A 21,565-nucleotide genomic window follows, 5' to 3' on the forward strand; every position below is an offset into this window, starting at 1 on the left:
GAGTACAGTTTATGAAATCTTTGCACACAGCGCTCCATCAGAAACACTTTGTCCAAGTTTAGAAGAAATTGTGGGATTCTCTGCATGCGTTCACAACGCATACCTCAAACAACAACACCATTCAATGGGAAATTGATTCTGCTTCTTGCTGTTGTTCCTGTGGTTGCGGTAGTTATAAAGTTGAACGCTCTTCCACCTTCTGCTATAGTATTCACTGGGTCGGCTTAATCAATTGGCTCACAGGTCAACTGTGATTCGGGTCCGGAAAAAATCAGCAGCAGTGTCGTTATTTTGTCAGTGGTGTAGCGGCGAGGCTTAATAATAAGGCAGAATTAAGTGTTCTGAGCCTTCCCAAATGAGGCCCCATTTCTCTGTTCATCTCTGTGGTGCAGCCACAGAGAAACCATTCATGCAAGATGTTTTCTTTTGATAAGGACAGCTCCCAAAGGGGGATGCACTTAGCTAAGCCTGGCTATCATGATCAATGGTCATCCATTGGCGCCTATCTGTCCAGGGAGTGCCAGTTGGACATCTGGACTGCATTACTAAGTGTCAGGACTAAGTGACTCATATCTCACCTTGATCAACCAATCAGGGACTGGTAGGGCCGAGTAACCCACGTGGGACTCTGATGCCCATGGAACTTTCAGCCAATCAATGAGCTGAAGTTCCTCCAGGTAAAAACAGGCAACACAGAGAGCCTGTGAGATTCAGATTCAACAAGATTCAGTAAGATTCTGGAGGGGATTCTGTGGACTGTTCTAAAGGGAATTCAAAGGAGAATTCCAGGGCAGGACGGCCTAGGAGCAGAAGGCTCCCAAGGACAGGACATTCTCGCAGCGTGCCTCCTGACCATCCTGAGACTCAGCCCGGACAACCACGGAACGGCCAGTGTGTCTGAGTGCCAGAACTTTCCTTTGTTCTAAGAGTCTAGAGTGGAGGTTGCCAGAGAGTAACCAGCAGCAGGCCTCGTGAACAGGTCGGAACTGTGGACAGCTGAATCACTATTCAGAACTAGCTCTTCATCAGGAACGAACCGGTCCTCTTCCTGACTTGCTGGGACCCACAGTCATCTTTTCTCCTGTGCGCAAACTTTGCTAGTTAAAGCCAACACTAACTAGCCGGTCAGTGAGCATCTGCAGCGCACCGTCGCAAGCCGCACAGCACAGCCTGGCACCGAGCCAGACAGCGCGGATTGGACAGCAACAGCCTGCAACTGTTTCTTTGTGCCCGCAGGAGATCTGAATCCCCAGAAAATGGATGAGTATTCAACTTCAATGCATTACAGCTCGAGAATTCAATTGTTATCCCAACCAGTTGATATCAATTTAATTCCTAAGAGTTATGTACTTGTTTGAGTATCTAATGTAGAAGTTGTAACCAAGTTCATTTACTAAACGGTCTTAATGAATGATATACTGAACATATGTCCTCTTTATTTATATGTAACACTTTGTAACTGATTGAATATATACCTTTTGTATTCTGATAACCCTCTTGATAAGATCTGTTAGGTTTACATGCATATTCTATGTATTAATAAATGTATCCTCGTGTATTAGTACCTGTGTGTGTGTGTTGTTTGAGTTATGTCGCATGGTTGGATTCTAAAGCCATCAAAAGAATCAACTTTGTGATTTACTGCTACAATTAATAATTGTCTCAGTAAATGCCCAAACCCTACAGAACTGGTGCCTTCAGAGAGCCACTATGATTACATATTTGGCGTCCCTGAACCGGCTTTCCCTACAGTGGGTATGGCTGTCTTTTAAAACACATGAAAAACACGAGTTTGTGGATTTCTCCAAATAGCAACGGCAAGTTTTAAACCTGCGATAAACATTCTTCCAGTTGAATAGTTTTCCTTCAAGGAAAAGGCAGCACAACAGGGAGATTCAATATTTAAAGAGTTCAGCATCTGTATTGGATTGCTTGTTTGCAGACATCGCTCAGAATCCCTAATATTATTCTCCCGAATTCAGTTGTGCAGTGCTTTAGGGGTTTCAGAGTTTCTTTTATCAACACTGCTGTAGTAGAGAAGTGACATAATCACAAACGCAGCCATTTGTGCTGGCTGTTTCACTATTAAGCTTTGTTAACTATCACATGATAGTCCTGTGCTGTTACATGCGCTCTCATGTAGATTATCTACCTGCAGCCGAGTGACAATAACACCTTGAACTTGTTTCGCATTTGAAAGAAAATGCTAAAGAGCCTGAAAAGATTGAACATTTAAAATATCCATGGCACAATTTGAAAAATTGAAGGACAATACATCAACTGTTTTGGGCATTCACAAAAGCCTCAGAAACACAGCTACCCAAACAGGTACTTAAAACCTGGACCCCCATATTGAAAGTCTGATGCTTTACCGACTAAGATAAAGACACGACCTGCTAAGCGCTCTTCATAGTTCATAGTTTCTAAAATATTTTTCTTACTTCTTTTACTATTGATAGACGATGTATTTAATTTGATAAAAATAACGATTACAAACATTTTGAGATAAGCTGTTTATATGCATGCTCTAATGAAGAAAAAGTTAAGTGTCTTGTGATTTCTCAAAAATTAAAAGACATCATCTGAACTGATTTTTTCTACTTTAAATGCTTTCCTTCTCTTGAAATATTTCAGTTAAAACTTTTATTTTGAAGTACTTTCCATTGATATTAACACTAGTCCTGATGAATGATCGCTGGGATTTGGAACCAGGACCTCCCGTTAACTAGACAGGTGCTTTAACTTACAAAGCCACGGCGCCGGCAGAATGCTCCTCTTTTACAGCCATTTGGACACACCGCTCTGAGACATCTGCGTTCAGTAAGCGCTGAGTCTGCTGGCTGAGCAAGTTGCCTCCTTTACACACAATAGCAGCCCCGACACTAAGAGAAACAAAGAGAAATGGCTTTTATTGGGCACTTTTCATGTCCAATGCGCTTGACATATCCTAAGGGCGACAGAGTTCTTTTACGACACTACTTTTTCGTTTTTTCTTCTTTCTGTTCTCTTTGATAAAAAAAGAGAAATCATGCAAGGGAAAAATATCTTTTTTTTCATGGCGAAAACGTGCACCAGTGTTAAGAAGAAGTGATTAAACATGATATGTGACCCAATACAACTACAAGAGAGAAGTAGAGTGAAAGATTTGATCATTTCACGGCGTTGTGGAAGAAAACAGTCTTTTCTTTTAATTCTAAATCAATCAGAATTTCAGAGTGAACCATAAACCCTTTGTCTGTTTTAAAGAGATGATATTTTAAAACTGATAAGAATTTAGAAAACGCGTTTCTCACTTAGAATTTCATTTTAGATGGGGTGATGTATTAAGCCTGTAAAACAAAAGTGGTGTGAAACTTCTTAACTTCTATTCTCGGATGAAACTCTCTTTAAAGTCAGACGTGATGTTTCCCAGATGTGAAGAGTGACTTTATCATTTTCAAGAGTATTCGCTGCATGAGCTCCTCACCGCATGTCCTGCACTGCTCTGTTATTTCATTAAGATTATCTATGTGGTGTACAGGTAGAACTCAACTGTATGGTGAGAATTCCAGGTTCAGCACCAGCAGAACCTGAAAGATTATTGCCTGACCTCGACATGATTTGAACACAAAACCTTCTGATTGGGAGTCAGACGTAGTACCGTTGCACCACAAGGTCACAAACTGCACTCCTTTTAATTCCCCAAAGAAGAAAAATCAGCATCCCAAAAAATATTTTTTTAATGTATATTCTCTCCTGTGAATAGTGCCGCTCTTCCAAAGAGAGTCCCTTCTTCCCAGACCACAGACTGCACTTCCTGCACAGCACTCACACAGAGAGTAGATACTCCATTTCCACTAATGTCCTTATGAAATTCACACCTTTACCTCTTCCAGGAGGAGCACAATTAACAGAGAATCATCTCTCCATTAAGCAAATAACACAAAACACTGTTTACCTGTCAAGACAGAAAACCAAGCTGCTCCAGGTGAGGCTTAAACTCACAACCTCGGCATGACTCCATTGATTATGTCAGTTTACATGGCATGAACCAAGAAGTTAAGGTGGTGTTTTTGATAACAGGTCCAGGGACACTGTTCTTCTTTTCAACTTGATGAAAATAGGTGGAAATTCACCAAGTTTGTCATTTTCAATGTTTGGTGCATGGATGTATGGAGGACATCGGAGGTAAGTGATACTGATCAGGTTCTGCTGCTGCTGCTGTCGAACCCCCAACCTGCAGCCCTCACCATACTGTCCAAGCCTGGGGACCTTACATGTCCATCCCTTCTCGTCAAAACTTGTGTTTTCACAGCGTTCCCTTCAGAAATCACAGAATGGAATGAAAAAAACCTGCAAATCTCAGCCACTCTTGGTTCTTTTCCTTGAATCTCCAGAAATTCATCGAGTGTATCAATTTCACTGAGACCGAGAAGTGTAAAGCTCTACTTGAGTCTTTGTGGCTCAGCTGTTAACTGAAGGGGTGGTGGTTTGAATCCTCCCAGGGACTCTGTGAGCCTTTTAATGAACACACCCTCCTCACTTCATTTCTCCAAGACTGGTCCTGTACCACAATCAAATACAGAGTCCACGGGGGGCAATAGGTTTGCAAATATTGCTCACTGTGTATATAATGAAGAAACAGAGGTAAATTTCTCATCTGAATGTTGCAGAGCGTAACGCAGCTCATAACAACAGCTGGGGTTTGATCCCTGCACAGGCTATTAGTTGAAAGGACATTATAAATGATGTGTAAGAGATTTATCCAGCTGGCTTGTATGTTTCACACTAAATTGAGATCTTGAAACCAAAATCATTAGAAATATGGAAAACAACCATGGTGCTGTCACGACCACCAGCCAGAAGAGATCAACGCGTAAGCGAGCTAATCAGTACCAGCAGCGGATTACTATTGACAAGCGCCGCCGCACGAGTTAACACACCTGCAATTGCTCTACCGTGCGGCACACCGGGGTATTTATACCATTCTAATCTACTTCCCGTTGCTCGGTATTGAGTTCATTTCTTGTTGCTCTGCCTAGCGTTTCTTACCCTTTTGCCTCCCTGGAATTCTGTCTACCCTTTTGCCTTCGGACTTCAGATCTCGTCTCGCCCCTTGGATTGTTTATCTGTGCCTATTTCGGATTTGACCCTGCAGCTCTCTTTTCGACCACGATTCTGTCTCACATTTTGGATTGTTCGCCACCAGTGCCTTTACCGGATCTCGACCTACCTTCGCCTTCGGACTACGACTCAGCTCCTGGTTTTGCTCTGTACGCTTACTTACCTCCCTACGACTCCTGCATCTGCATTGGATCCTTTTCACCTCTACAGAGCAGCGTTACAGATGCATCGAGAAGGAAAGCCGTTTTATACTGACGTTACTCCTTTCACTTTAATCCACATTGTGAAGACAACTGCGCCCTATCAAAGGAAAATGTTGCACAAAAGTTGGAAAGCACACTCCGAATCCATCCATATATTTGATTTCTGCAATCCGTTCAAGGCAGCTTGGCGCTTCACAAGCAAAGCAGTTCAGGGAAGAAACGTAGTTTCGTGAACTACTGGTGCATTCAGCACACCATTTGTTTTCACTTGTCAGGATGTCTGAGTGGTGCTGACCAGGTCTAGCCGGAAAAGCCGCACTGCACACGTGAACAGGGGAATGAGCGAGCGAGCGGGGATAAGGCGCCTCCTGCGCTTAAAGGATTACAGCACCTGGTATTCCCAGGCAGTCTCCCATCCAAGTACTAACCAGGCCCGTACCTGCTTAGCTACCAAGATCAGGCGTGCTCAAGGGGGTGTGGCCGTAAGCGAGAGCTGGGCTCACTGGCACCCTTCTTATAGAGAGGACAGCTGCATCACTTCTTTTGCGACGCTGCTTTTTTTTATTGTTTTGTGATCTTTTGCGATCTACCGGGTTGATTGCATACTTGATTTTGTGGTTTTCTGTGGTAGAACTGTGATTTCAAACTTAAAAGTAATACTCTTTAAGTTTAACGATGGTTGCTAAAAGGTCTGAATTCAAGTCGCTATAAAGCCCTCTCTCTAGCAGCGACAAGTCAGACCATGATCTCCTCCATATCTCCATATCTCTGTCAGCGGAGAAGCTAGAAGAATAAACCTCCATTCTCTGAGAGAGCTAGTGAAGGACATAGAGAGATTTGACCCTGCAGTGTCAGAGAATAATATCGAGAGTTATATTCAGGACCTCAGGTATACCCTGCAGTACCTGCCAAACGCCACAGAACAGGAGAAAGAGTTTCTGGTCAGGAAAACTACCAGCAGAGCTGTACATGAGTGGATGGCTAGGCAGATGAAAGAAGTCTGTAATGATTTTGAGCAGCTGTGTCAAGCACTTATCGAAGAATACAGTGCGTTTATTGCCGCGATAGCCGCCGCCCTTAACATTAAGCATGAGAGAGCAGAGTCCCCTCGCGAATATTACAAGAGACTTAGACTAACTTATTTTGCAGTGCGAAATGATGAGGGTTGCGAAGAGAACACACATTTCAAGGGTTTATTCATTGCAAATCTCCACCAGTCAGAAAGATGATCTTAATGCATACAGATGCACAGACCATGAAAATGACTGATATTAAGAGATTCGTGCAGAAAGTCTGGGAGTATGATGTCCAAAGTCGCTCTGAGCAAAAAGCTGTTAAAGCGACTGTGTTCGCCGTCAGAGCCAACAGGGTTAACTCCCTCCTGCTTGAAGGAGCACAGGCTCCTGAGCTGGCTAAGCCCCGTTCCAAAGCAGGCACACAGAACCGCACCCAGCGTCCTAAGTGCCATGAGAACACCTGGGGAGGGAAAGGGCTAGAAAAGGCTGAACAAAAGGATTCAGTAGCCGCTCAACTGGCCAGGCTTGAACAAGCTTTATTAGGACAGGGACAACCGCTCCCCAAGGCTGCCGGAAGCGTGAATGAGCTGATACTCTCCACTGGATACTCTCCACTCTCCCTCCCTCAGTCTATCTGATTGAGCGGAAGGGTTCCTGCCTCGATGAGGTCAGCCACTCCCCAGCGAGTGCTGACTCCACCCCTGAAGTCACAGAGCAGGCAGTAAAACACAGGAAAAGCAGGAAGCTTTTACCTCGAGGCTGCCATGGGAGATGTCTTACACAGTGAGACACTGATTGACACTGAGGTTGAAAGGTGTTTGATGTCACACTGCAAGCTCAAACGGGTAGAAAAAGAAAAGGGCATGCGACTCAGAGAGGAACCTTTGGTGGATCACCAGAAAGGCAAGGTGTGGAAACAGGTCAAGGCTCCTAAGCCTTCTGTACAGAAGGAAAGGGGGGCCAAGAGGCAGACTGTGCTCACACAGTGCCCACCGAACACAGAAGCCTATGTGGAGATTCCTTCTGTTCCCTCTGGACAAGAAATAAAAATATTTCCTTGTTCCCCGGATATACAGGGAAGTCGTGTCCCGGCCAAGGTCCCAACAGCCTCCATGCCACAGGAGCGGTGCTCCAAGCAGCCGCCTGATCCACCAGGTAAAGCACACACCTTTTACATCCCTAAAGAGGAGCAGATCTCCCCACCTGGTGATGAAAAGGAGCTTTCCCTGTGCACCCTGGCACCCAAGAGGGGTCAGGACCACCACCCTGCAGTGGTGGAAAGGATCCAGATGGCAGGAGAGCAGGTTGGTGATGTAGCCCTCACCCTTAGCCCTGAGAGGTCCTCTATTAGTGAGGATCTGCTTGAGCAGCTGTCACGGGGCCACCACCAGGTGCCTCTGGTGCAACATTCACAGGTTAGACAGGAGGTCCAGCTGGACACTGAGACTACTGCGCTGTGGACACACCTGATCCCAGATACCAATTCCCTCTGCTGTGACCCAGGGAACCTGCAGCCAGGTAACATTATTTCTCACAACTACCAGGTAGTGAGTGAGACTGACCTGATTGCTCCTGCCTCAACGGCAGGGTTGCCAACACACCCAGTCCCCCAGGAAGGGACAGGGAATGAAAGCCGAGCCGGTTTTCTTACAGCCACCAGCTCAGTCTGTCAGTCTGAGTCTGACCAACAGTGGTTCAGCCAGACTGGAGCTAGATGGTCAAGTCACCCACCTGCCAGTGCAGGACATCGCAAAGAGGGGTGTCAGAATCCCCGCCTGCACTGACATGGGCCTGGTGGGTGATAGTAAGTTCAAAGACAGTGAACTAGCTATCCCAGTGCTGTGGCAGCTCCCTGAACCCCTAGCGAGGGAAGGGGGGAGCGAGCAGGTGTCCTACACCCACGCCCAGTGAATGATTGTAAACATGCCGATAGAGGGATTCCTCAATCAGGAAGTGTGCAGGGTGGACCTGAACAGTGAGAATGGGGTAACAATCCCAGATCACTCAGGTGCTCCAGATGACAACTCAGCCGAGGGTCAGGCATGCTCCACCGCTGCACCGCCCCCTGCAGGGTTCCTAGAGCACAGGCATGAACAAATAGAAAAAACCTTATCCCCCCAACCAGTGGACATGATTGCCAGTGTTATACAGTGGGTTTATGCTTGTGTGCAACAGGCCAGAATGTTGACACAAGACCTGTTAAGGGAGTTTAGTGCCACTGTAGCCAGTCTAACCATGGCACAATTCCCAAACCCACTTGATTCCACTCTTTTAACCCCAGTTAACCCCATCGTTCATAGCTCACCCAGAAGGCAATCCAAGATTGAATTTGGTTCCAAATCTTGAGATGGGTATGGCTACCAAAGCTATCCATTGGCTGTGTTTAAATGATTCACCAATGAAGGGTGTAAAGCTACTAATGGGCAGAGGGAGGTTAATGAACCCCATGAAGAGCAGGTGGGAAGTAAATGGCTGGTCAGCACACCACATTTAACTGACACTATGACTTGTGACAGGCATGATACAGCTACCGCAATGCAGCTACCTAACCAAATAGTTTTCCTGCAAGTTCCCGAGGAGGCCATAGTACAGCTTGGTGACTTAACACTGTACTGTCTAGAACCAGACAACATAAGACCAAACTTGAGGTCGTGGATGCCTTCAGGTGCCACACCATTGAATTGGATAGAAATCCAAGAAACAGTAAGCCCTGAAGAGGTACATGTAGTTGAGTTTGCTTTAATGGAACAAACCTCCAAACCACCCTAGCAGATACCCAACACAGGTGTCGTGGTTCATCAGGGGGGCTGGGAACAGGAACTGTTGTTATTGTAATACTGCTGCTGGGTAGCTGGATCATGACTGACAGTGTACTCTGAATGCTGTACTCTCACATCAAGATGTACTCTGGGTAGCATGAATGAGTCAAAGGTAGCATGTCAAAAGAAAGGAAGTGACTTCTCCCCAAATATCTACTACAGAGGTATCAGATATTGACAGTGAACTTCCTGATGTGTAATGCCTAGACTGAGACGATGTCTCCTACCGTGTTTATACATACTCCAGATGTTATTCATCCTGTTTGTTCCCAATGCTGGTTCCGGTATGAATTCTCGAGGAGTAATGTGGACATTTAAGGTTAATGTTCTAATGACAAGGGACATCACTTAACTCTGTTTTGTTTTGAAGGCAACAACGCCTCAGGACCTTGTGACCTTCAAAAAGGGGGGATATGTAGCGGCAATGCTTGTTAATAAGACAGAATTAAGTGTTTCTGTGCTTTCCCAAATGAGGCCTCATCTCTCTGTTCATCTCTGTGGTGCAGCCACAGAGAAACTATTCATGCAGGCTGATTTAAAGATGTTTTCTTTTGATAAGGGACAGCTCCCAAAAAGGGGGATGCACTTAGCTAAGACTGGCTATCATGATCAATGGTCATCCATTGGCGCCTATCTGTCTAGGGAGTGCCAGATGGACATCTGGACTGCATTCCTAAGTGTCAGGAGTAAGAGACTCATATCTCTCCTTGATCAACCAATCAGGGACTGGTAGGGCGAGTAACCCACGTGGGACTCTGATGCCCCTGGAACTTTCAGCCAATCAACGAGCTGAAGTTCCTCCAGGTAAAAACAGGCAACACGGAGGGCCTGAGAGAGGATTCTGTGGACTTTTTTAAAGGGAATTCAAAGGAGAGTTCCAGGGCAGGACGGCCCAGGAGCAGAAGGCTCCCAAGGACAGGACATTCTCACAGAGCGCCTCCTGACCATCCTGAGACACAGCCCGGACAACCACGGAACGGCCAGTGTGTCCGAGTGCCAGAACTTTCCTTCGTTCTAAGAGTCTAGAGCGGAGGTTGCCAGAGAGTAACCAGAGGATCCACCCGAGGTTAGCACCAGCAGCAAGCCTCGTGAACAGGTCGGAACTGTGGACAGCTGAATCACTATTCAGAACTAGCTCTTCACCAGGAACGAACCAGTCATCTTCCTGACTTGCTGGGACCCACAGTCATCTTTTCTCCTGCGCACAAACTTTGCTAGTTAAAGCCAACACTAACTAGCAGGCCAGTGAGCATCTGCAGCGCACCGTCGCAAACCGCACAGCACAGCCTGGCACCTAGCCAGAGAGCGCGGATTGGACAGCAACAAGACTGCAACTGTTTCTTTGTGCCCGCAGGAGATCTGAATCCCCAAAGATTGGATGAGTATTCAACTTCACTGCATTACTGCTCGAGAATTCAATTGTTATCCCAACCAGTTGATATCAATTTAATTCCTAAGAGTTATGGACTTGTTTTGAGTATCTAATGTAGAAGTTATAACCAAGGTCATTTACAAAACGGTCTAAATGAATGATATACTGAACGTATGTCCTCTTGATATATGTAACTCTTTGTAACTGACTGAATATATACCTTTTGTTTTCTGATAACCCTCTCGATAAGATCTGTTAGGTTTACATGCATATTCTATGTATTAATAAATGTATCCTCGTGTATTAGTACCTGTGTGTGCGTTGTTTGAGTTATATCGCATGGTTGGATTCTAAAGCCATCAAAAGAATCAATTTTGTGATTTACTGCTACAATTAATAATTCTCCCAGTAAATGCCCAAACCCTACAGAACTGGTTCCTTCAGAGAGCACAATACAGGGCCATACGACAGTGCTTTACACAGAGAGCGGCGGAGGTGGGATGTCAAGGCCTGATAAGACTGCTTTATGCAGAGAGTGGAGGGGTGGGTGTCAGGGCCATATGACAGTGCTTTACGCAGAGAGTGGCAGGGGTGGGATGTCAGGGCTTGACGACACTGTTTTACGCAGAGAGTGGAGGGGTGGGTGTCAGGGCCATACGACAGGGGTTAACGTAGAGAGTGACAGGGGTGGGATGTCAGGTCCTGACGATACTGCTTTAAGGAGAGAGTGGAGGGGGTGGTATGTCAGGGCTTGACGACACTTCTTTATGCAGAGAGTGGAGGGGTGGGTGTCAGGGCCTGACGATACTGCTTTACGCAGAGAGTGGAGGGGGTGGTATGTCAGGGCTTGACGACACTTCTTTATGCAGAGAGTGGAGGGGTGGGTGTCAGGGCTTGACGACACTGCTTTATGCAGAGAGTTTCGGGGATGGGATGTCAGGGCCATACGACACTTCTTTACGCAGATAGTGGAATGGTGGGTGTCAGGGCCATATGACACTTCTTTACGCAGAGAGTGACAGAGGTGGGATGTCAGGGCCTGACGATGCTGCTTTACGCAAAGAGTGGAGGGGGTGGGATGTCAGGGCTTGACGACACTGCTTTATGCAGAGAGTGGAGGGGTGGGTGTCAGGGCCATACGACACTTCTTTACGCAGATAGTGACAGAGGTGGGATGTCAGGGCGTGACGATACTACTTTATGCAGAGAGTGGAGGGGGTGGGATGTCAGGGCCTGATGATATTGCTTTACGCAGAGAGTGGCAGGGGTGGGATGTCAGGCCTGATAACACTGCTTAACGCAGAGAGTGGAGGGGTGGGTGTCAGGGCCTTACGACAATTCTTTACGCAGAGAGTGGAGGGATTGGTTTCAGGGCCATACGACAGTGCTTTACGCTGAGAGTGGAGGGGGAGGGATGTCAGGGCCTGATGAGACTGCTTTACGCAGAGAGTGGAGGGTTGGGTGTCAGGGCCATATGACAGTGCTTTACGCTGAGAGTGGAGGGGGAGGGATGTCAGGGCCTGATGAGACTGCTTTATGCAGAGAGTGGTGGGGTGGGATGTCAGGGCTTGACGACACTGCTTTATGCAGAGAGTGGCGGGGGTGGGATGTCAGGGCCATACGACACTTCTTTACGTAGAGGGTGGCAGGGGTGCGATGTCAGGTCCTGACAACACTGCTTAACGCAGAGAGTGGAGGGGTGGGTCTCAGGGCCATAGGACACATCATTAGGCAGAGAGTGGAGGGGGTGGGATGTCAGGGCCTGATCATACTGCTTTACGCAGAGAGTGGCGGGGTTGGGATGTCAGGGACTGACGATACTGCTTTAAGCAGATAGTGGCGGGGGTGGGTGTCAGGGCCATACGACAATTCTTTACGCAGAGAGTGGAGGGATTGGTGTCAGGCCCATACGACAGTGCTTAACGCAGTGAGTGGCGAGGCTGGGATGTCAGGGCCAAACGACGGTGCTTTACGCAGAGAGTGGAGGGAGTGGGATGTCAGGGCCTGACAACACTGCTTAACGCAGACAGTGGAGGGGTGGGTGTTAGGGCCATATGACAGTGCTTTAGGCAGAGAGTGTCGGGGGTGGGATGTAAGGGCCTGACCATAATTCTTTATGCAGAGAGTGGCGGGGGTGGGATGTCAGGGCCTGAGAACACTGCTTAACGCAGAGAGTGGAGGGGTGGTCGTCAGGGCTATACGACACTTCTTTAGGCAGAGAGTGGTGGGGGTGGGATGTCAGAGCCTGACGATAGTGCTTTACGGAGAGAGTGGCGGGGGTTGGATGTCAGGGCCATACAACAATGCTTTACGCAGAGAGTGGCGGGGGTGGGATGTCAGGGCCTGACCATACTGCTTTACGCAGAGAGTGGCGGGGGTGGGATGACAGGGCCTGACGAGACTGCTTTATGCAGAGAGTGGAGGGGTAGGTGTCAGGGCCATACGACACTTCTTTACATAGACAGTGGCGGGGTGGGATGTCAGAGCCTGAGAACACTGCCTAACCCGGAGAGTGGAGGGGTGGGTGTCAGGGCCATACAACACTTCCTTACGCAGAGAGTGGCGGGGGTGGGATGTCAGGGCTTGACAACATTGCTTTATGCAGAGAGTGAAAGGTTGGGTGTCAGGGCCATACGACAGGGGTTAACGCAAAGAGTGGCGAGGCTGGGATGTCAAGGCCATACGACAGTGCTTTACGAAGAGAGTGGAGGGGGAGGGATGTCAGGGCCTGACAACACTGCTTAACGCAGAGAGTGGCGGGGGTGGGATGTCAGGGCCTGATCATACTGCTTTATGCAGAGAGTGGCGGGGGTGGGATGTCAGGGCTTGACGACACTGCTGTATGCAGAGAGTGGAAGGGTGGGATGTCAGGGCCTGAAGATACTGCTTTTCGCAGAGAGCGGTGGAGGTGGGATGTCATGGTTATACGACAGTGCTTTCCACTGAGAGTGGTGGGGGTGGGATGTCATGGCCATAAGGCACTGCTTTATGCAGAGAGTTGAGGGATTGATGTCAGGGCCATACGACAGTGCTCCACTCAGGCCTCTGCTTGAATTTGTACTCCTCCTCTCTCTCTCTACCTCTACCTCTCCCTCTCTCTACCTCTCTCCCTACCTCTCCCTTTTCCCCTCCCTACCTCTCTCCCTACCTCTACCTCTCATCCTCTGTGGGGCCAGCAGGGGGTGCTCACCCTGCGGTCTGTGTGGGTCCTATTGCCCCAGTATAGTGACGGGGGACACGATCTGGCCCACCAGCGACGAGCAGGTTACCAGATCTAGATAAAGGGGGCAACTCTTAGTCGTATGAGCTTAGTCACACATCGCAGCGATTAAAAAAACAAAACAAACATATTATGTCTGTTACTAACGACTTTTTTTTCCTACATTGAAAGTCTCTTTCCCGGGTGATTTTCTAGCGCGACTGGGGCTCTTCATTTCTCCTCGGTGCCTCATCGTGGGCGGATTTGAAACAGACCACAGAACCTGCCGCTGCAGTGCTCTTGGTTAGGGGCTCTCATCCTGCATCACCAATCTTCCACAGGAGGGACGGAGCTGGATTTCTGTCTGGAAAATAAACTCCAGAGTGAGAGAGAGAGCAGAGAGGGGTAGGGAGAGGCAGAGAGAGGTAGAGCGGTAGAGAGGTAGAGAGAGGGAGAGAGGTGGAGGACGAGGGAGAGGGAGAGTGGTGGAGAGAGAGGGGGTTAGGGAGAGAGGGAGAGGTAGAGGTAGGGAGAGAGGTAGGGAGGGGAAAAGGGAGAGGTAGGGAGAGAGGTAGAGAGAGGGAGAGGTAGAGGTAGGGAGAGAGAAGGAGGAGGAGTACAAATTCAAGAAGGAGAAAATCCACAACACAACACAGGCGTCGGCATGCGTGGGCTACAAAAGGAACAAGTAAAATGTTTCTTCCGGGCTGAAAAGAGAAGGAAGGAAAACACACTGTTGCGGCGCTACGACACGAAGACGCTGAGACAGTTTAGCATAGCAAACCCAACCTGTTCTCACAAGTTGCTTGCGCTTCAGGCGAAATAAAAGCTGCTGAGCTAAATCAGGAAAGCGGTAACTATTAGGACTGCTCACTGTTTCTCAGGCTGGGACAGGAGATCACACACTGTATTATTATTATTGAGAGACAGGCTCACTGTCTGTTCCTCAGGCTGGGACAGTAGATCACACTGTATTATTATTATTAATATTATTGAGAGTCTGGCTCACTGTTCCCGAGGCTGGGACAGGAGATCCCACACTGTATTATTATTATTTAGAGATAGACTCAGTCTTTTCCTCAGTCTGGGACAGGAGGTCACACACTGTATTATAATTGTTGAGAGACAGGCTTACTCTCTGTTCCTCAAGCTGAGACAGTAGATCACACTGTATTATTATTATTAATATTATTGAGAGTCTGGCTCACTGTTCCCCAGGCTAGGACAGGAGATCCCACACTGTATTATTATTATTTCGAGACAGGCTCACTGTTTGTTCCTCAGGCTGGGTCAGGAGCTCACACAGTATTATTATTATTGAGAGACAGTCTCACTGTCTGTTCCTCAGGCTGGGACAGGACATCACATACTGCATTATTATTGATTGACAGGCACACTGGTCCTCAGGCTGGGACAGGAGATCAAACTCTGTATTATTATTATTGAGAGACAGGCTCACTGTATGTTCCCCAGGCTGGGTCAGGAGCTCACACAGTATTATTATTATTGAGAGACAGTCTCACTGTCTGTTCCTCAGGCTGGGACAGTAGATCACACTGTATTATTATTATTATTGAGAGTCTGGCTCACTGTTCCCCAGGCTGGGACAGGAGATCCCACACTGTATTATTATTATTTAGAGACAGGCTCACTGTCTTTTCATTAGTCTGGGACAGGTGGTCACACACTGTATTATTATTGAGACAGGCTCACTGTCTGTTCCTCATGCTGGGACAGTAGATCACACACTGTATTATTATTATTATTATTGAGAGAGAGGCTCACTGTCTGTTCATCAGATTGGGACAGGAGATCCCACACTGTATTATTATTATTATTATTATTATTATTATTATTAATATTATTGAGAGTCTGGCACACTGTTCCCCAGGCTGGGACAGGAGATCCCACAGTATTATTATTATTATTATTGAGAGACAGTCTCACTGTCTGTTCCTCTGACTGGGGCAGGAAATGACACACTGTATTATTAGTATTGAGAGATAGGCACACTGTGTCGTCGTTTGGGCTGGGACAGGAGATCACACGCTGTATTATTATTATTATTGAGAGACAGGCTCACTGTCTGTTCCTCAGGCTGGGATAAGAGATCACACACTGTATTATTATTATTGTGAGACAGGCTCACGGTCTTTTCCCCAGGCTGGGAGAGAAGATCACTCTGTATTATTATTATTATTATTATTATTATTGAGAGTCTGGCTCACTGTTCCTCAGGCTGGAACAGTAGATCACAGTATATTAGTATTATTATTGAGAGTCTGGCTCACTGTTCCCCAGGCTGGGACAGGAGATCCCACACTATATTATTATTATTGAGAGACATGCTCACTGTTTGTTCCTCAGACTGGGACAGGAGATCAGACTGTATTATTAATATTGAGAGACAAGCTCACTGTTCCTCAGGCTGGGACAGGAGATGACACACTGTATTATTATTATTGAGAGACAGGCTCACTGTTCCTCCGGCTGGGACAGGAGATCAAACTCTGTATTATTATTATTGAGAGACAGGCTCACTGTATGTTCCCCAGGCTGGGTCAGGAGCTCACACAGTATTATTATTATTATTATTATTATTGAGAGGCGGGATCACTGTCTGTTCCTCTGACTGGGGCAGGAAATGACACACTGTATCATTAGTATTGAGAGATAGGCTCAGTGTTCCCCGGGCTGGGACAGGAGATCACACACTGTATTATTATTATTGAGATACAGACTCACTGTCTGTTCCTCTTGCTTGGACAGGACATTCCACACTGTATTATTATTATTGAGAGAAAGGTTCACTGTCTGTTCCTCAGGCTAGTACAGGAGATCACGCACTGTATTATTATTATTATTATTATTATTATTATTATTATTGAGATACTGGCTCACTGTCTGTTCCTCTGGCTGGGACAGTAGATCACACTGTATTATAATTATTGAGAGTCTGACACACTGTTTCCCAGGCTGGGACAGGAGATCACACACTGTATTATTATTATAGAGTATCTGGCTCACTGTTCCCCAGGCTGGGGCAGGATATTACACACTGTATTATTAGTATTGAGAGACAGCCTCAGTGTTCCCCAGGCTGGGACAGGAGATCACAAAGTGAGTCTGTATCTCAATACTAATAATACAGTGTCTGTTCCTCTTGCTGGGACTGGAGATCACACACTGTTCTATTATTATTGAGAGACATGCTTACTGTTTGTTCTTCAGACTGGGACAGGAAATTCCACACTAGGTTATTATTATTGAGAGACAGGTTCATTGTCTGTTCCTCAGGCTGGGACAGGAGATCACACACTGTATTATTATTAGTGAGAGACAGGCTCACTGTCTGTTCCTCTGGCTGGGGCAGGGAATCACACACTGTATTATTAGTATTATTGAGAGACAGGCTCGCTGTCTGCTCCTCAGGCTGGTACAGGAGATCACACACTGTTGTAGTGTGCTTTCACGAGGCACCAGTTCTGTAGGGGTTTGGGCATTTACTGGGACAATTATTTTTGATTGATTCTTTTAATGGTCTTAGAATCCAACCATGCGATATAACTCAAACAACGCACACACAGGTACTAATACACGAGGATACATTTATTAATTTATAGAATATGCATGTTAACCTAACAGATCTTATCGTAAGGGTTATCAGAATACAAAAGATATAAATTCATTCAGTTACAAAGAGTTACACATATCAAAGGGACATAAGTTCGGTATATCATTCATTTAGACCGTTTCGTAATTGAACTTGTTTAAAACTTCTACATTAGATACTCAAAATAAGTACATAACCCTTAGGAATTAAACTGATTCTCGTGATTTTTATATTTCACCGTTTCCGTAGTGTACCGGCTATCACGTTCGCCTAACACGCGAAAGGTCCCCGATTCGAGACCGGGCGGTAACAGTCTCGTTTTGCACGCTTCCGTACTTCACAGAGGTCTTGAGCGACCGGTCATTTGTTCCCAATGTATTACTCGGAATTACTTGCCTTTGACGCTTATCAAAACGTTCTTTGTGCATCGAACAGACCCACTCACCTCTTAGTGTGGCGGGATCTGCACAGTGCATGTCGCAGCGCTTCCTGCTTTCACTTCAATGTGCTTCCTGATGTCGAGTCGTGTGCCGTGCGGAGGCTCTGAAAGCGAGAGCAATGAAAAGGTGCACGACGCTGTGAAAGAAAACAGAGAAGTGAAAGGCAGTCCTTTCTCTAAGGAGGTGAAAGAAAAGCTACGCCCCTTCGGGTAATCGAACCCCGGTCTCCCGCGTGACAGGCGGGGATACTTGCCACTATACTAACGAGGAAGACATCGCACGCTCCGACCCCCGGCATCGTTTCCCGACCCAATGTGCTGGAAGGCGACGCATGCTGTGATTCCTTTACGGAGCAGAAATGACAACCGAGGAGACAAGAGATCATTTCAGCATTTCGCGTCTGAACGGAAAACACAAACGACCAACTCGGAATTACTTGCCTTTGACGCTTTTCAAAGCCTTCTTTGTGGACGACGACTGCGCCGCCTAGCAGATACAAATGGGTTGTACAACTTTGAACTAGCAAATGGAAGAGGACTAAGCCCCCTCTCTTTTAGCCCAGGTTCGATCTGTCTCCCAGAATCACCAGGGCGCACGCACACACACACACCCGTGCCGTTGAAGTGCTCTGCTTCATTTCTAAGGGCAACTCAACGTTCACTCCTACCCCGAGTGCAGAAAAGACAGCGTCCGCAGCAAAAACAGCTCAGGTCTCTGCACAGGAGCTATGCTGCCCCCATCTCCTCTGCTCTGCGGCTCCTGCGGAGTGGAGTCCTGCCAGGAGCCGTGTTTGCAGGCGGCAGTTCGCCGCACCCTGTCTGTGCGTCGTGTCCAAGGGCTCCTGGGAGGAAGAGAGAGCCCTCCCACGCGGGGGCTTTTCCACGGTCTGTGTGAGGAGGGGCGGGTGTGTCCAGTAGCTTATCGAGCGGAAGCCTGGGGCGGCGGAGAGCTGTGATCCTGCAGACCTTAAGGTGTCACCTCTTTGTCTGCTTTCCCGTCCCCCCTCCGCCCAAGCTCTGCTCCAAAGTAGCCCGGCAACCCCTCACACCTGCACGTGTCACAACCTAAGGTGTGGTCATGAGACACCCATGGTGTGTTGTTCTGTTCTTGCTAATTGTTTCCTGCCCGTCGCAGGCAGGAGTCCATGCGAGGAAGATGCGCTGGACAGAGCTCAGAGGGCGCACCTGGGTGGCTTTCCTTCTGAGTGACGTTCCTGCAACACTCTCCCGCTACTCTTGGTGCGCTCATGCCGCAACACAGGAAAGCTGGAGCAGGTGGCTGTGGGCCCTCGAAATAGCTCAGTTGGGAGAGCGTTAGACTGAAGATCTAAAGGTCCCTGGTTCGATCCCGGGTTTTGGCATTTTGTTTCATCGCGCCCTTTGTTCCTCTCTCCAGCGCCCCCTGCCTAAAGTGACGCGTCCCTTTCTCAGCCCGAAACGCAAGTGAGACACCAGCAGCAGTCCCTGCAGGTTTCCGTAGTGTAGCGGCTATCATGTTCGCCTAACACGCGAAAGGTCCCCGGTTCGAGACTGGGTGGAAACAGCCTCGTTTTGCACGCTCCTGTACTTCACAGACGTCTTGAGAGACCGGTCATTTGTTTTCAATGTATTTCCGGTGCCTTCGTGCACTCTTGTACCAAACGCACGTTCCTTCTGTACGCGGAGCCGATCATTTGCAATTGGGCTGTGCCGACAGACCAGGACGAGCTCTGTCGGCTCAAAAGCAGCGCAGGACCTGCAAGAACAACAGAAAGATTAGCATCCAGCGGGGGCCTCTTAGTGAGCCCAAGATCTCATCAAGAATCGGCTCCAGCAACAGGGCTTGGCGCATTGTTCCATTCTCCGACCACTCTCGGTGTAAACAAGTCCCTCCTGGTCTCTGCTTGAAATGCACTTTCCTGCGTTTGCTTTGGTGTAACTGGCTTCCCCTGCATGGGCGAATGTGAAGAAGATCCTTAGTAAGTCATTGAAGAAAACTGAGAAGAGGTCAGAGTGGCCTCTGTCGTTCATCAACGATCCAGTCAGGCAGTACTCCTCTGTAAAGTGCCGTTCGTTCACATCGATTGGCTTTTTTTTGCCTTAATTCGTGCAGTAGTAAAAACAGACGCCCCTATTCTGCCGTGACCCGGATTGTTGCGGCCACAACACACAGTTCTGACCACTATACGATCACGGCGAGTTACCAAGTTACATGTGGCAGGGCGGAAAAGGCTGTGCTCTCTTTGTGTGACATAATTCGGAAAAGTCCTGACGTTGTATTTCAACTGAGCCCCAGTATACATCAACCCTTCGACACTCTGAGTGACAACTCTCTTGCGCGTTTTCTCATATTTATGTAGTTTGCTTGGTGGCGCAGTTGTCGTGCACAAAGAACGCTTTGAAAAGCATCAAAAGCAAGTCATTCCAAGTTGGTCTTTGTGTTTTCTGTTCAGACGCGAAATGCTGAAATGATCTCTCGGCTCCTCGGTTGTCATTTCTGCTACATAGAGGAATCACAGCACGCGCGTTAAAAGACTGTGATATTTGGTGTGTCTTGGATTAGACGAGATTAAAGAGTGAGTAGTTTTGTTTTTATATTTCTGTGATGTTATGGGACCAATGAAGAATGTGGCATTCAGACTAATGTGGAGTATTTGTTTCCTTAGGGAAATTGCCACTGCCGTATACTGGGGCATTAGGACCCATATGGACCGCAGGGTGAGCGCCCAGCGACAGAAACCAGACTGTACCGTGTGTCGGGCTCGGCTGCGAGCAGGACAATGACTTCACTTAAATGTTTAAATGATAAAACCCAAATGAACCAAACCCGTATAAATTAGTGGTGGAAAGGAGTCTTTTTATATAGCAAAAGGTCTCTGATCCTTTGGTAAGAACGATGGGTATATAACCCATTGTCCTCAATATTAGAAATGAATCCTTGAGCACTGCTGTTGTACCAACGGTCCATAAAAACCTAACATTACCCTTTCTTGCATAAATTGTAGAACATGCCGTCACATTTCAGTTGCACCTCAGTAGCAGTTTGATCTATTATCACCCTACTCCCCACCTCATAACCTTCGCTCTTCTTATTCTGGTCTAACTGTCCCCCAAGCCCGTCTACACTGGATGAGTGACAAGGCCTTCTCCTGTTACGCCCCCAAGCTCTGGAACTCTCTCCCCAAGGATACCAGAGTCACCTTCCCTAAACTCCTTAAAATTCAGACTCAACACCTTCTTCTGTAGAAGAGCCTTTACTGAACTGGTTCCATTCTTTACCCCTCTGCTTCTACTTTCTACTTAGTACCACCATCCATGGTCTCCTCTGTCTATTGGAACGGTTTTATCCTGTGTATTCTAATTGTAATTATGTCAAGTACTTTGAGAAGCCACCTTTGGAACCATTATATAAAATAGTTTGTCCTAAAACCTTGAAGCTTTAATAGGGCAGTGCAGTAGGGCTAAAAATTGACAGTGTTAGTGGGCCATCATCATTTGTGCAAATTATAGGTAGTCACAAAGGAAGACTAGGATTCACTTGAAATCCATGACACGGGACACTGAAACAGTGGAGAGGCTTTGTGTAGTAAGTGTTCAGGCTCAATCTACACAGTCTGTGCTGCTGGTAGAGGTGGTTGTGAACACCTGTCTTCCCAGTCAAGTGCTGGGATCTCCAGTCTCAATCCTAATACTTCTCATGACTGTCCAATACCACTGCTGTGAAACCAACGCCCATAAGACAAGACCTCCGAGATTCTAACTGCACCATTATTCACTGATGTTTGTGCACCAGGATTGTTCCTCTGCTAAGGAAGGGAAGGC

The 21,565-nt window shown here is 47.2% G+C and overlaps 1 long non-coding RNA gene across 1 annotated transcript in view; it reads right to left on the reverse strand.

The window, feature by feature from the left end:
• Positions 1 to 21,565, reverse strand: part of LOC148665651 (uncharacterized) — a 183,652-nt gene that overhangs the window by 92,274 nt on the left and 69,813 nt on the right. The gene's annotated exons all lie outside the window — the stretch shown is intronic.

This window comes from Lepisosteus platostomus, chromosome 5 (genome assembly GCF_059453375.1).
Source record: "Lepisosteus platostomus isolate fLepPlt1 chromosome 5, fLepPlt1.hap1, whole genome shotgun sequence".
NCBI classification, from domain to species: Eukaryota; Metazoa; Chordata; class Actinopteri; order Semionotiformes; family Lepisosteidae; genus Lepisosteus; species Lepisosteus platostomus.